Below are 15,596 nucleotides of genomic sequence, written 5' to 3' on the forward strand. Positions count from 1 at the left end.
GACATTTTTTCTGCTTTCCCCTTTTGTTGCTGTTTTTGATTTCTGTATTTTTTTGTCTTCTATGTAAGTTTATCTGATTTGGGGAGGGGAAGCCCAGAAAGATAGGACTAACGGTGAACTAATATAGCAGTGATACTCACTAGACACTGTGTTGGAAATGAACTACACAACTTTGCAGGGAGAGGGGTTGGGAGGGAAAAGACTAGGAGAAAATGATGGAAGGGGTGATTCTGTTCAAAAAGAAATGTACTCAATACCTGACTTATTTAATTATAACCCCTCTGTACATCATCTTTACAATAAAAATATAAAAACAAAATAAATGTTCAGAAATGACATAATAAAAATAAAATATGTTGATAAATTTATTAGGTAGCATTTATAGGGGGAAAAGATTAAGCTGAGTGAGGACAGATGTGAAGTGATGTAGTGAGGACAGAAATATATTCAGAAAGTAACTTCAGAATCATTTAGGAGTCTAGTTCTGAGGATTTCAAAGGGAAGCCTGACTCCAACTCAGACTTAGTTTCTCCTTCTGCACATTTACAGTCCAGATCACCCCAACACCAGATTTATGAGGGTTTTCCCTACCCATTAACCAAGCCATCCTGCAGCAGCCAACATCATCTGGGCACCCTCTAATCCAGTTCAGTTATAGCTATATCTGGACTTACTGTCGCATCCCACATGTGGAAGACTCCGTTTTCAAGACCTTCCGCCTCCCAGCTCAGATTTCAGTCACAAGACTGAGGTTGTATTTATCTGTCTTCTTGGAGGTACACTGTCCCCACCACTGAGCTACAGGCTTGATGCCAGTTAATCCATCTACCTGGAAAACATTCTCAAGAAGCTCACTCTTCCTCTCCCCTAACTGCAGGTAGCTTCCCCCTCCCCTCTTTCTCTTCTTTTATAAATATTTTGGAGCCTTTATTAATGGAATACTTGATCTCTTCTCCACCATGGAACGGTGTGCAGGTTGATTCATCAACTTTCTTTGAATAACACTATGAAAATGGTGAATCCTCCTCACATTCTGTAATTTCCCCAAATTCATACAAGTCAGAGGGAGGCTAGATTGTCCCCCAGCTCACACTTAAAAACCAAAACTGAAGATTTGCATTCTGCAATTCACTCACTTTTCATCTCAAGAATTCTATTCTATTTTATTGTGATTTCTGGTTTTGTTCATCAAAAGTAATCATCATCGAAACTAGTATGGAATGGAGGAGGTAAGTAATAGCTCCTTAAAAGATAAAGCAGCTCTTGTTCAATGAATGAAACCACAAGAAAGAGAGAATTGAGTCTCCATTGTCCTACACTCTCTTCCCTGGGATCTATCCAGTCCTGTACTGGTAGGTAATGTTCCTACATGCAGCTCTTCACTTGCCGTTTTTCTCACCAATGTTCCATGGCCCACCATTGTCCACAGTACAAAGGCCCAAATCTTATCCTGAAATGAATATCCTTCTGTGGTCTGATCTGGCTGCCCCCACTTTACCAATGTTTCAATAAATGCTAGGTGACCCACAGTAAGGCTTCTGGCTGAAGAAAGCAATGTATCTATTTACGTTCAGACACAAATTTCCATCTCATCACTCACTATACTGACCAGCTTGTTTGAACAGCACTGGCTAACTTAGCCCTAGCTCCATTCCATTAGGCAGCTTCCTGGAACCAGCAGAAGATGGACGTATAGAATGCTAACAAGTCTCTGCCTATCCTCGGTAGGTAGAAAGGAAGTTGCAGGGAAGACTTTGGTGTAGATGGTAGTGTTTGGTTGGAACTTTAGCATATAGACTGTAGAGCTGGACAGTGGAAATGCATCCCGGACACACTGTGTCAATGGATAGCTCTAAGCAAATTAATGCACTAATGTATCAAAACTGATCATGACACACTCCTGCATAAAATCCTTCAATGACTTTTATTGCAGTCAAATCCAAAGTCCCTAACAGCTTCTACAGTTCATTTCTCCAGCCTCCTGTCCCCGCGTATGTGTGTCCTCAGTAGGTCCCATGCACCCATGAAGTTCTGTCTGGCTAGATGGCCTGCATACATATTGTTCCTTATTACTGAAACTCACCTCTTCCCATTAATTATCTGGTCCACATGGTAATTTCAGGAAACCTGCCATTTCAGGTTTGAACATAAGATACCTTATCTTCAAAAGCACCCTGTGGAATGCCCATCCATCAGGTAACAGGTATCACATAGTAAATGGGTAATACATTCATAAAGTAGCTATACAAGGCATAGGCAGGTTCCACCCTGGAATACTCCATGGCTCTTGACAGCAAGGAAAGGCCTGAGGTAAAGAGGGAAGGAAACAGGTCCTAGTACAAGGAGAGGGCAAGAATAGCAAGTTGGCCACTTGAAAGAACTGGTAGAAGGCATGGGGGCTATGGCTCGTGTCTGTCCTAGCTACTTGAGAGACTGAGATCAGTAGGATCAAAGTTCAAGGTCAGCATGGAAAGAAAAAAAATTCAAGACTCCATCTCCATGGCAGAAAGCAGAAGATGATGATGTGAACCTACAACACAGGAAGCCTAATGTATAGGGATCGTTTGCCAGGTACTTACTTAGGAAGAAAGAGAAGTCCTATCCTAAATATAACCAGCCAAAAATAGGGGTGTGACTCAATGGTATAGTACCAGCCTTGTGAAGCCTTGAGTTCAAATCTCAGTATTGCCAAAAGGAGCGATGGACTTCAGTAAAGGGTCACAATCAAGCAGGAAGATCTGGTAGGGAGGGACCAGGGAAGAATACCCCAGGCTTATTCTGCTCCCTCATTCCAATGGCTGATCCCAACAGAATGGCAGAAGAGCTCTTTGACACAGCAAAAGCCAATCAGATTCCCAGGGTTGGTGATGAGTAGGAACAAGGATTTCTGGGACAAACAAAGTTCCTCAGGGCATCTCCTATCTCCTGTTATTCTGCCTTGTAATGACTGATTCTTTTCTTCTTGGTCAAAAGAGCTTTCACTTCCACAAGTCTATTTCTGAATAACTTTTACAATCACCTTCAGAGTATCCATCAATGACATGAATCCTATTTTCAAGAGATTAGTACTACATTCCCAGCACCTACCATCTAGGATTTGTTTAAATAAATACTTGTTATACAACACAAGGATCCATCATAAATATTGACATGTCTTTTGTATATGGGCAATGCACATATAATATAATATATAATTATGTACCTACATATCTCAGCTTCACAGAAAGAAACCTCTGTGGAGCAAACAACTGCAGGACATTCATTCCTAAGACAATTCAATGAAACAAAATGCTGCCAGAAAATAAAAACCCAGCTTCAAAAAGAGCCAATCGTTTGCTCAAAAGAAGAAAAGGCCTTTCCTATAACCATTCAATAAACACATTTGGAATCAAACTAGACAAGCTGTCACAGGATTACCCAAAGATCATTACTTTCCCTGATCCACAGTGTAGATTTAAATGGGCTCAGGTACAAGTATATCCTCCTTGAACTCACAATCCTCCCAGCGCAACCACATTCAACATCACCATAGCCAATGAGAAAATGTGATAGCAAACCTAAATGCTCTCCTGCTGATATGGGGTTTTATGCATCCTAATCTCACATTTCTCTGAGTCTTATGGTAACATTATGAAGAACACACACACACACACACACACACACACACACACACACACACACACAAACTTCAATGCAAAATCTCTCTAACTTCATATTACATAGTGAACATATTTTCCATATATCTGTGTTTGATGGACACAAAGACTTTTACATTTGCTTTTTTCCTCCTTCACTCAACATATTCATGGGTAGCAAGTCTTCTCCCTTCAGCATTTTATCCAATGTGACTCCAAATACCTTCCTCCAGTTCCTCACATGAGTCATAAGCCACTTTCTTTCCAACCACAAAGCCTTTGTACTTCCTACTTTTTACTGGACCATGCCCCTCCACTTCGGCAACAAATTCTGCAAACAGAAAGGGATAAGGGCTATCATTAATAACTAGACCTTAAAGCATCATGAGACATTACTGAGGTAGTAGAAAACAGCTCCATCCCTAGTAAGATCTGATAAGTGCTGTCATCATCATTGTAATCCATCATTCCAAATTATCCTCCAGGTCTATAATCAGTAAGTTTTTATGGTCCCAAGACTATATCAGGTACCTTTACTTTCTAACATTAATTGAATCTATAATTAGGCACAACAATAATGCATATGTCTCTAAGGAAAAAAAGTATGTGAGGATTTATTGTTGGTCAACAAATATCTGATTTCTAGAAAAAAAACTGCATTTAGTACTCAAAAAAACATGTTATCCAAGCCTGCTGGTGCACACCTGTAATCCCAGAACTCATAAAAATAGTGACGAAAAGACTGACCTGGATGTTAAATGAAAGGCTAAGGAGTCAACATCTCTCTTTCTCTGATTGTACCATGATAATTACCACTTTCCATAAATCTCCTTCCTGTTCATGATTCCGTAAGCTATAAAAATAGTCACTGGAACTAAAGCATGGAGAAGCCACATGACTAGAAGTCATGGTTCCCAGCATCACAGGTGGGTCCAAACCCACAGTTCTGGTCAGAAAGTGTCCCAGGCAGAGAAAGAAAAGTGGAAGAAAATATCTGTTATCAACTGAACATATAGACTGAACATAAATTCCCAGCCCAAGATTCATATATCGAGTGCCCCCTGTGAGATTTGGCAGTATGACCACGAGAGGTGATTAGGTCTCTCTAAAATTATGAAGGGGAACTCATAATGTGATTAGCGTCCCTAATAAAATCAGAGTGCAATCCCCCTCATCCATCACACAAGAAGAAGGCAGGTGTCTGCAAGCGAGGAAGACTAACCTCACCAGCAGGTTGGTGCTGTGGGAAGTGGTGTCTGGTAGGAGGTGCTTGGGTTGCTGAAGGTGTGCCTTTGTGCTGTGGGGCTCCAGTGTCTTCCTCTTTGGATTCCTGGTAATCAACATGAGGAGTCTGCCTACCACTTGCTTCCTGCCATTGCCATCCAGCACTCCCGTTAGAGGCATAAATGCAATAGCACATCACATTATGGACTACAATCTCTAAAGCTACAAGCCCAAGTAAACCTTTGCTCTTTATAAGTTATCCTATCTCAGGTATTTTATTATAATAATGGAAAACTGACAAACACCCACACCTTGCAGGCTACAGGGCTGCCTGTTACCCATTATATCTCACATACATGAGAAAATATTTTATTTGGACCCTGATAGTTAAGAATTAACTTGTTACAGAAGCTTATCTGTGTATTGTACTAAAACAGAGGCAGAGTGAAAAAGGAAAAAAAATCAAGCTTGAGGCTTCTGTCACAGCAGATAAAAGAAGATTGCAGTATAATATATATACACAATGGAATTCTATGCTTCCATCTGAAAGAATGACATTCTACCAATCGTAAGGAAATAGAAAGACTTGGAAAAAATTATATTAATTGAAGTAAGTCAGATCCGAAGAAACATAGGTTTCTTGGTTTTTCTAATTTGTAGTAACTAGAATATGCCTATAAATCTATAAGTAAACACACTGGATGGTCAAAGACCAAATAAAATACATTTTTGACATGATAAATTAAACAGGACTCCAAACATTCAGACCAAAGGAGGATATTCTTAGGAGAGGATCACCAAGGCTCATTTATTGATATAAACTCCAAGAAATGGAATCAAGAGGATTTTTGTTGGTTTTGTTTTTGTTTTTCTTCTGTTCTGTTTTTCTCCTTTGTTGCTGTTTTTGTTTTCTATACCTATTGTCTTGTATGTAAATTTATCTGTTTTGGGGTAGGGGAGCACAGAAATGGTAGGACAAACGGTGAACAAATGCAGCAGTGAAACTCACTAGACACTATATTGAATATGAAGTATAAAACTTACGGGAAGGGGATCAGTAGGGAAAATCTGGGAGAAAACAAAGGAAGGGGTGACATAGCCCAAACAGAAACATACTCATTACTTGACTTATGTAACTGTAACCCTTTGGTATATCACCTTTATAATAACAATAAAAATAAATAAGAAAGAAGATTGCTATGTTCTCCCTACCCTGAATGTTTGTATCTGTGTTATTCACATAACAATAGTTCACATTGCTAGATTTCCTATCCAGAAGCTGTATCTGGGTTTCATTACATCCCTGCCCATCTCCCACATGCATGCGAAGCTCTGTTAAGTAAAGGTGAGTCACACGATCTTCAGCAAAGAATTCATTGGCAGAAAACAAAGTATGTTATATCTAGTGACCCTACTTGCCACGACTTGGCTAGTACAGTCCCCATTTATACCACTTCCCCAGTGTGGCTCAGCATGGTTATTAAAAGTGCTCCCTTCACCTCTTAGGAATCTGGTTTAAACAAGTATGGGGTTAAGCACATTATATTGCCCACACCACACAGCACCTCTTACTCTCTATGCTCAAACCTCTGCTCTTGCCCAGCTTGAAGCCCAACCTCCCTCACAAGTCTTTCCTGGAGTCTTTCACAGGGTCATACATATACCTAGTTAGCTGAGAGGCTACTCACAAGTCCCCATCCGATTCCACTTGGTCCAAATTGTAAGAGGGGCCGTGGATTACAGACTAACCTGGTAGTCTTGAATGGCTCAGGAATAAAAACCAAATGGGTGAGTATAAATAAAGTTTGAACAAAATGCCTTCTCCTTCTCTGTGGGAAAATGACAACAGGTTGAACTTGTAGCTCTGTTTATTCTCTAAACACTATTTCCTGATATGGATGGAACAGTACTGTCCATGTGGAAAAGGACTCTGAATGAGCTAAGAAGCCCTGGTGGGAAGGAATAGAGTTGGATTTCCCATGCTACAAGCCCTGGAGATTTTTTCAGTAGCTCTGGTTGTTATGGAGCTTGGAGCTCTGTAGAAAGTGTCATTTATACACACCTGTTCTAGTCCCATTACCACAAAACAATTGACAAGCCTGAGACTGCTTCAATCTCCTGCTGAAGAGGTATGTATGATACTCTCCTGTTGGCCTGCTGCATTCCCTTGGCTTGGTCTCCCAAGAGAAGCAAGCCACAGTACATCAGCTCCATTCTCTGTTCCTTGTAAAAGCAAAGTGAACATTATCCTAGAACCCACCCAGATCTTCTGGATTAAAATCTACAAGTCAGAAGTTCTCTGAGCAATTCTTAGTTATACTAAGAGGCAAAGCATGGATAATCCAGGATCAGAACCAGTGGCTGCAGGAACAGTCATGGCAGTGAACGCTAGCCAACTGCTGACATTCAGGTGCAGGGCTCATCTATTGCCAAGTAGAATCAATATTTATGTATACATCTCAGTGTTTCTAACTTTTATTTGTAATCCTGAACCACAGCATTACTGATCTCCAGAGAACTCTGTAAACAGAGATGTTAGGTCTTGTTTGTTTGTGTTTGGTAGGGGGTGAGTTAGTGCTGGCATCTGGCAGTGCTGAACAGGACCTTAATCCTCTTACTGAGACCTCCTTTGTAGCTAAGATGACAGGTTTGCTCCACCACCATCACCTCTAGCTTATCTGTTAAGATGAAGTCTCACCAACTTTTTGTGGGGGATGACATAGATCCTCACTTTCTAAATAGCTAGGTTTCCAGGGGGTGAGCCACTGTGCCAAGCTAGGTCCTTTCATTTCAACATATGATTAAGCAGTTTTCAGTCACAATACATTATGAACACATACCCCCAATGATTTAAGGTATTCACAGTTACACTTTATTTCCTCCCCTATTAATCTTGTCAAGTTTCATCATGTCAAAGCAAGGGAATGAAAGGAGAAAGGAAAGGCATGTGGTCTAGGAGGAAGATTCCCTTGATCCAATGAAACCCATTAGAGCTGGACCAGTTTTGTTCAGTACAGACCCCAGTTTTGTTCAGTATGGCCCCACTTCACAGGAGGGCACTCGGGCCCAAACAGCCCTTCCCAGCTGTGCCTTGTCCCATCTTCCACAGTTGGATAAAAATGGCAGGAGGAGTCCTTCAGACTAGTAGCTGCTTCTCTCTCTCATTTCCCACACAGGGTTTATACCTCTCTAACAATTCACCAGCTATATTAACATTTCCTGAACTGAAAGATGAAAGAGGCTACTCAGAAAGTGATTTTATAGAGAAAGAAGAAAAGGATGCACCACACTGTGGAATTTTAATTGTGTTTCTATTTGTTCTGCATTCCCTGGAAAGAGGTAGTGAAATATAATACATACATACTCAAACAAGGAAACATTACATTTTTTGCTATGACACATAGGAAACTACATGTATTTTAAAAATACAACATTATAATATAAATTCAATATAATTCCAACATAATCTTTATAGATTGCCTTGTGGGTAGGGATTATGATTCTAGTACTTTCTTGATTAAAAAATTATATATATAATCATATAAACAATTTGAGACAAATAAAAAACACAGGATACCAAAAACTGAGATAAATTTACTTGTAAAATTGCAGCTGGGGAAGAAATGTGAGACCTAGACGGAACAAATAAGAAGTCAAAGGGCGAAAACACCTGGAAGTGCAGGAGGAGGAAAACAGTTGCCATTGGTGACCACACCAGGGAGTTGGGAAAGCTTTGTTGTCCGTATGCAGTGCAGTGGATTGGCTAGCTTGATGTCTAAGACTTGAAATCCACCACAGGAAGGCTCAGATTCTTCCAACAAATATAAACCCAGCCCCCACAATGTGCCTGGAAGAAGCCTAAGGTGTTTGCAAAATACATCCTCCATCATTGAATGGACTGAAATGCCAAATTATTATCATATTACCAATAAAAAGACCTGAGACTTGGGGTACCTAAGCAGGCCCACTTAGGTGACCATACTGCATTCATACATCCAATGTTTGCTTTGGAATAGAAAGAACAGGGAGGGGTTTTGAGGCCAGGTCTTAAGGACAGATTTCTTGGCTAGGTGCTCCATTCCAAGTTTTCTCATTCTCTAATGTCGCTAGCCACGACCAGGAACAACACGACAATAGGATACCCATGCCAATGCCAAATCACTGAGAAAGGAGAGAAAATAGGAAAGAGAAGACACCAAGGGATCCAGTGCTCACATGGCTTCTGAATCCCAACATCCCATTAACATGTTCAGGGGGGGAAGGGGAAGGGTGACTACTGGTACATGGAATCTAGGGTATCTATCTATCTTTGCAGTTACAATCATCAACATGAGACATCATTTGCATACAAGTGATAACTGACTTAGGAAGCAGAGGGAAGCAATAAACACTCCAACATTAACACAGACTTTTCTCATCTCCAAGGTCTTAAATTTTGGGTGCCCAAGCATCTTACTCTTAATGTAGAAACCTCTTGCTTTGCCTAGACTATTTGATCTCTCCAGGGCCAAGCTCTCAGCCTTCTGAGTGCTGTTTGAGATGGCCTTCCAATCTCTTAACCCTTTCTAGGTCTCACAGCTCCACTCCAGATTTCCCTACACTCCAACACCTTTTGATCTTCCACATTGGTTATCCCCTCACTAGCCCATTCCCACAGGGCATCAAATAAAGGTTCGTGCATTTTTCCTTTCCTTGTCCTTCCCACCTGAAAATATACGGTCTTGCAGGGTCAGTGCAGCTTTCCAATTGGAAATAGCTTACACAGTTTTCCCTAACAAATTCAAGATAAATTAATTTCTTCTTCATATTCAAAAATGGTGCACTTACAATTTCCTAGAATGAAAAAAAAGTGGCCCACTTTAAAGAGAAGATCATTTCCTGACTTGCTACATCAGGAAACAATGCTACCAGACAGCTGTACACTCAGCCTAGGGAAAAGACTCAGGCCTGATTGCACGCTTAAAAAAACTGAATTGATGGTCCCAGAAATGAGCCATTCTCCTTTTCAAAAAATCTGATACTTGTGAGATGTACTCAAATTTCTCTCCTCTATCCCTCTCTCTCTCATTCTTCTTTCTTCAAAATAATACTTCTTCACTCGAACGTTTTGCAACCGGTGATGGTCCAGGAACAATTCCACAATGATATCCCCTTAGATATCTCTGGGCCATAGTTTCTGTCTGTTCTATATGCATTCCAATGTATAGGGGCAATGACAGGAGTTCAGCAGTGACAGGAACTTAGAGGATGAGAAATAGCACTCACAGGATTATCCTAAAATTAGTAAAATGATGGATATATGAGTAAATGGATGTTTGGTACATAATGACCTCACTAAATGTAAGTTGTAGAAGCTATAAAAACATTATTATTCTTCTCATCCTGTTGACAAGGAGGCGCAACCATGCTACGAAACCCCACTGAGGAGAAAGGGACCTTATGCTTCTGGAAGTTAGGGGTGAAAGTGCAGAGAAGAGACTATAGCTGAGCAGCAACTTTAAAAAATGTGTTGAATTGCAAGAACAAGAGAAGCAAGACAGAGCATTTGATGTTGCAGGAAGGATGCTGCCCACACAAAAGAGGAGTCAGGGAAGAGGTTAGTAGATACCGGGACCAGAAAAAAGTAATGTACTTGCAGTGGGGGTAGGGAGTCAGTGGCTAAAAACAGGACTGAGAGGAAAGCCAGAGAAGACTTGCAAAAAAAAAAGAGAGAGAGAGAGATGGTGATTCCACATGTAAGAGGAGGATGGCTATTCTCCTCTAAGAGTTTGGGGTAGATTCCTACTCTTTCAACTAGTGTAGAGGACAAAGAAGATGATTGAAAGAAACCCACTAGAGAATGATAGATCAGCTTGACTTCTCCATTTGTATATATAATACTCTGAACCAGGTGTTATTTTGTCTACATTCCAGAATGTTATTTAAACAGCCATCTCTTATCAACCCCATCATAAGCGCCACCCCATTGTAAGCTTCATGAGAGCAAGGGTGATGCTTGCCTTACTCCCTGTTACTTTGACAGTACAAGGCAGAGTCTCAAATCCTCATACCTAGTAGGGTCTCTAACGCCTCTATCCATTACTTAGCGGTATGTAAGGACCCTTCCTTTGGACTCATCCACGTCCGCGCAAAGACAATGGAGTCTGTGAGGGCCATCTCACTGTCCCTGAGTTTTCTAGCTCTGCACCTGCCGCGGAAGCACCTGGAGGTCAGGAAAGTAATGTTATTTTTCTGCTATTACTTTTCCCATTTTCACCATTAGTTAGGAGTGATGGAAAATTACAAAATCACACCTGCTTTTGAATGTTACAGTATTTTCACTTGTCAAGATTTTTCACTTGTCAAGATTTTATCCCAATGTATTGCAGGAGCATACTTTAAATTCATAGATTTCAAAATATGTTATGCATTTCAATGTACCTGTTCATGCAGCAAAGTATCTATTTCTCCTCTTGAGCTCATCCACTTTTTATGACCGGAGAGTTAGGCAATACAATGTGTTTTCTTCTTTGTCCTGGTTACCAGGAAACTCATAGGTATACATGTTATGCTTAACTGCTAAAACTGTCACCAACCAGGATTTCTTAGTGACTTTACTCTCAGCCTTTCTACCTTTTATCTATATTAATGGTTTCATTCTTACAGCTCTGTATTCATAAATAAAGATATAGACACAGAGAAAGATCACAACCACCTAGTATTAAAAGTACATCAATCTAAACATTGCTCCTATTTCCCTTTCAGCTCCCATGTCCTCTCCAGGAGTCTGATTCTGGCACACACCAAAAGCATAATCTACATGTGACTTCTCTCCACTTAGTGAATCCTAAAAAGAATCTTCTTACATGAAAGCCTAAGTTAGCAATGTAGACAAAAATGAAGATTTCCTAAAGAAGACATAAGAAACAAACTTCTTTTATTTTCCTCAAACTCCTTTCATTGTCTTTATTTTAGTCTTGTAGATCAGAGTCAAAAAGGTTCTGTAAGGAGCTCAAGAGTAAAAATGTTCAGATCTCATGGGCTATGTCTCTATTGTCACTACTCATCTATGCCATTGTAGTGAAAATAGAGCCATAAGCAAATGTCCATGATTGTGTTTCAATCAAAACTGATTAATTAAAAATAGGTGATTAACATGGCCAAGGATCACACTTTACTGATCCTGTTCCAAATCTTTCCCCCTGACTTTACTGAATCCTCTCTGTGAAGTGTCACTACGGTTCAACTCCAATGTCCAATCGCTTCCATTTAGCCATGGCCAAGACAAATGGCTCTCCAGTTATAATTGAATAAGGCCCTATATCCTCACAAAACAGCTTAGCTGCATTCTTTATTGTTTAAATACAACCCTAGGTGAGTCTGTTCCCTTCTACGTACACCAGTCATTTTGCTGCAATATTCCTTCTTACCACATACAATAATAAGACAAGAGAATTTTAGGTGCATGAAACTAAGATCACTTTGCTCCAAATTCATCTCCATCTGTACATATGATGTATTTTTGGAGCCTGCAGCCATAAATGGATTGAAAAATATGGCTCCATCAAAATACAGAAACAGGATCTTCCTAACAACACAACCCAGTTACAGGATCCTAGAGTGTAACTTCATTATAACTCAGTGCTCTCAGCTACACAATGGTAAGATCTAGAAGCTGTTGAAGTTCTCTGATGTGGCCAAGTGATGCTGCTGCTACTGGTCCAGAAACCATGTTTTGGAACTGCTTGCTTATATGATAAAAGTCCCTCTATCCATTGTATAAAGGAAGTAATAAAGCAGGCTATAGAAAGATGATTCCTCTCTATTATTTTCAGAACAGGGTTCTCTCTTAAAGGGAGGATTAGTTGGATCAGTCCATCAAATGGCACACGTAGGGCCACACCTTAGCAATAGCAACTATTTATCGGCTAGAAGAAGGCTAATGACCCATCTCACAAAGGCATGCTGGAACTCAAGGACTATTAGGCAGCCAGATATACTGTGTGTGGAAGGACGAGGGAAGCAGAGTGCAGGCAAGAAGACAGACACAGAAATGGCATTCCAAACATCCTTTGCAGGAGCCACTCCTTCTAGAACTTTCTTCTTTCATAAATGCCAAGTCAACAGAAACACTGTGAGGTTGACCATTCGCGACAGAAGAGAGACTGAGAAGGTGGAGGCTGTACTCAGGGACTCCACCTAATGAGGAAGGCAAAGCCCATATGTGTTCACCTTCCTGAGACAAGTAGAGAGTTGGATCATTCTCCCACCCAGTAGGCACACAGAGGAACTCCAGGCGTGATGGTGGTGGTGGAGGGCTGGGAAGGCTTTCCTGGACAGGGAGAAGTAGGGGAAACAACAAAGGAAGTGTGCAAGCTTGGGAATGTGAGAGGAAAAATGAAAGGAAGCCTGAATGAGGGTACAATTTTCACAGAGAGGTCTAAGAATAAGCAGCAAAACAAACGAGGTCTCCCCCTCCTTGTGTGAGCTCCAAGCTACTCCCACTTCTGTGTCTCATGTCCTTCATCGGAAAAGTGCAAAGTTAAGATTCTATCACAAATTTCCAAACTGTTTGCATCGTGGAACAACTCCAAGACAAAAAGTAAGGGAGGGAGAGAGATAGGCCGGGCCCTCGTTCCTGCGCAGCCTCTGTAGTCGGCTATTGGTCTTTACCCTCCTCCCTGGGCAGTTTGCTTCCAGCAAGTTTGTAAGTCACATCACAAGAAACTACAAAGACTCTGTCCATTTGGCACATGGGGCGTCTTGAAGAGAAGAGAGAAAGGAATGAGCACTGCGTGTGGAATTCTGAGTCCGATTCTGAAAGCTGCAGTTTATAATAGGAGTAGGAAGTAGGGAGCCCTTGAAGGCTTGTGAATAGAGGAGCACCATGGCAAAAGGAGTAAAATTAGACCCACAAAACACTAGAGCCCGATCTGAAAAATCTCAACTGTTGAGAAGGTTCTGAGTAAGAGCCAGGGGTGATTTTCCCCCATGTCAGCCTTCCCTCCCAGGCCATTGTGCTGTATGCAAAACGAGTAACTGTAAGACAAACATTTTTTTCCACTGCCCTTCTCAGCCCCGCAGGCCTTCAGGAAGACCTAACTTCAAGCAAAACCTTTTTATTTTTCAACACCCACAGCTTCCATTCAACTATCAGAAGTTTTCCACTTTGATCAAAGTGACTAAACAGAGAGGGCCGAGGAGGCAGCCTGTTCTCAGCAGCTCTGGGCAGATGAGAGTTCTGCAGATCCCTGCCACCCACTCAGTGTCCATACCCACCAGACCTCCATCAACCAGGTACACCCCCCCACACACACACCCAGGCTTGCCTCCCTCTCACCCCCACAACCTGGCTGAGTGAACGCACATCTTCAAAAAACAAGCCCAGCTTGGATACAGGGGATTTCAGCTACCTTGACTATAAATCCACCACTTATGAAAGCCAAGAACACAATTCATCAATTCGTCTCCAACCCCCTCTTCTTACAACAGGATTTATGATCTTGTCACATCACTAGGAAGGATATCTAGACTGACTCCAAAGTCCAAACTAATTCAGGAGATGCTCAGAAGCTAGGGGGTCTCCATGAGGACATCAATGACCTAAATCTGAGCATGGCTCAGGATCCAGGGCATTCATTCTCTCAGGGGATCCTGGAATCTTCAGTGGCTCACAATGACAGACTGAAACCAGAAAGCTTAAAGGGAAGGATCCCAATGATGGGCAGCCCTTAGGATGATAACAAATGAACATTTCTCTAGGCAGTGATCACTACTTCAAACCATGTTTGAACAGAGACCGTTAGTCACCACAGATGTGACTCAGCTCTGGGTCCCAGGCAATCCACTTACTATATCTGAATTCCAGCTGTGGCCCAGGGGACCACTTTGGGATGTTTAACTGGAATTGTCCAACAGAAGCTGCCAAGTCTATTCCCATTCATGAAGCACTCTTACATCATCTCCTTGATCTTTAGGATGACTGTAACACAAGGGCCATGGTGACCTATTCAATACAAAACAAAAACAGGGAAAAGCTAAGACAGGCTCTCAGCTGTTCAGCCTTTCTGTGGAGTACAGATCAAAAGATTTCATGTAGGTTTGGGGGCTGGCCAGGATGGTTGATACAGCCATGTTCTATCATCAATAACACTGGCAGTTTTGATTGAGAGGTGTGTATTTATCCTTGCTGAGCCTTTTTCCCTTGGAAAAAATGCAGCCTGCCTGGGAGAATAGAAATGAAGGTAGAGAAGACGGTCGAGTGGAATTGTGTGTTTGTACATGCCCAGGACTGAGTCTGAAAATGGTGATTCAATTCTAACAGTCACATGCACACACAAACCATCACAAACCACCATCATCACATCACATGAACACCAACCCCATATAACATCCCCCACAAACACCCCACAGACATTTCACTGCATACCACCTCCCCACCCCACCCTCCAGGCTAATTCCTTCCCCTTTTCATGAGTGTTAAGGCAAATCAGATTCTCAAAAGCATTTAATAGAAACAATGTGTAAAACTGCAGATTTTAAAAGCACTGGATTTCCAGATTCCTGCCCTCTTCCCCTGTATCCCCTTATCCCCAATTTCATAGTGCCAGTCTCTTCCCCTTTTAATATATCTGGGCATTTGTGGGCTTTTCCTACCCAGAGAATGGATGGCATTTCCAGTTTTAAGAAGGGATCATTCTCAAACAACTTGTCCAATCTACTGTGGTCCAGAGAATGTAGCCTCACCCAAACCCAGAT

This window comes from Dipodomys ordii, unplaced genomic scaffold (genome assembly GCF_000151885.1).
Source record: "Dipodomys ordii isolate 6190 unplaced genomic scaffold, Dord_2.0 Scaffold127, whole genome shotgun sequence".
NCBI classification, from domain to species: domain Eukaryota; kingdom Metazoa; phylum Chordata; class Mammalia; order Rodentia; family Heteromyidae; genus Dipodomys; species Dipodomys ordii.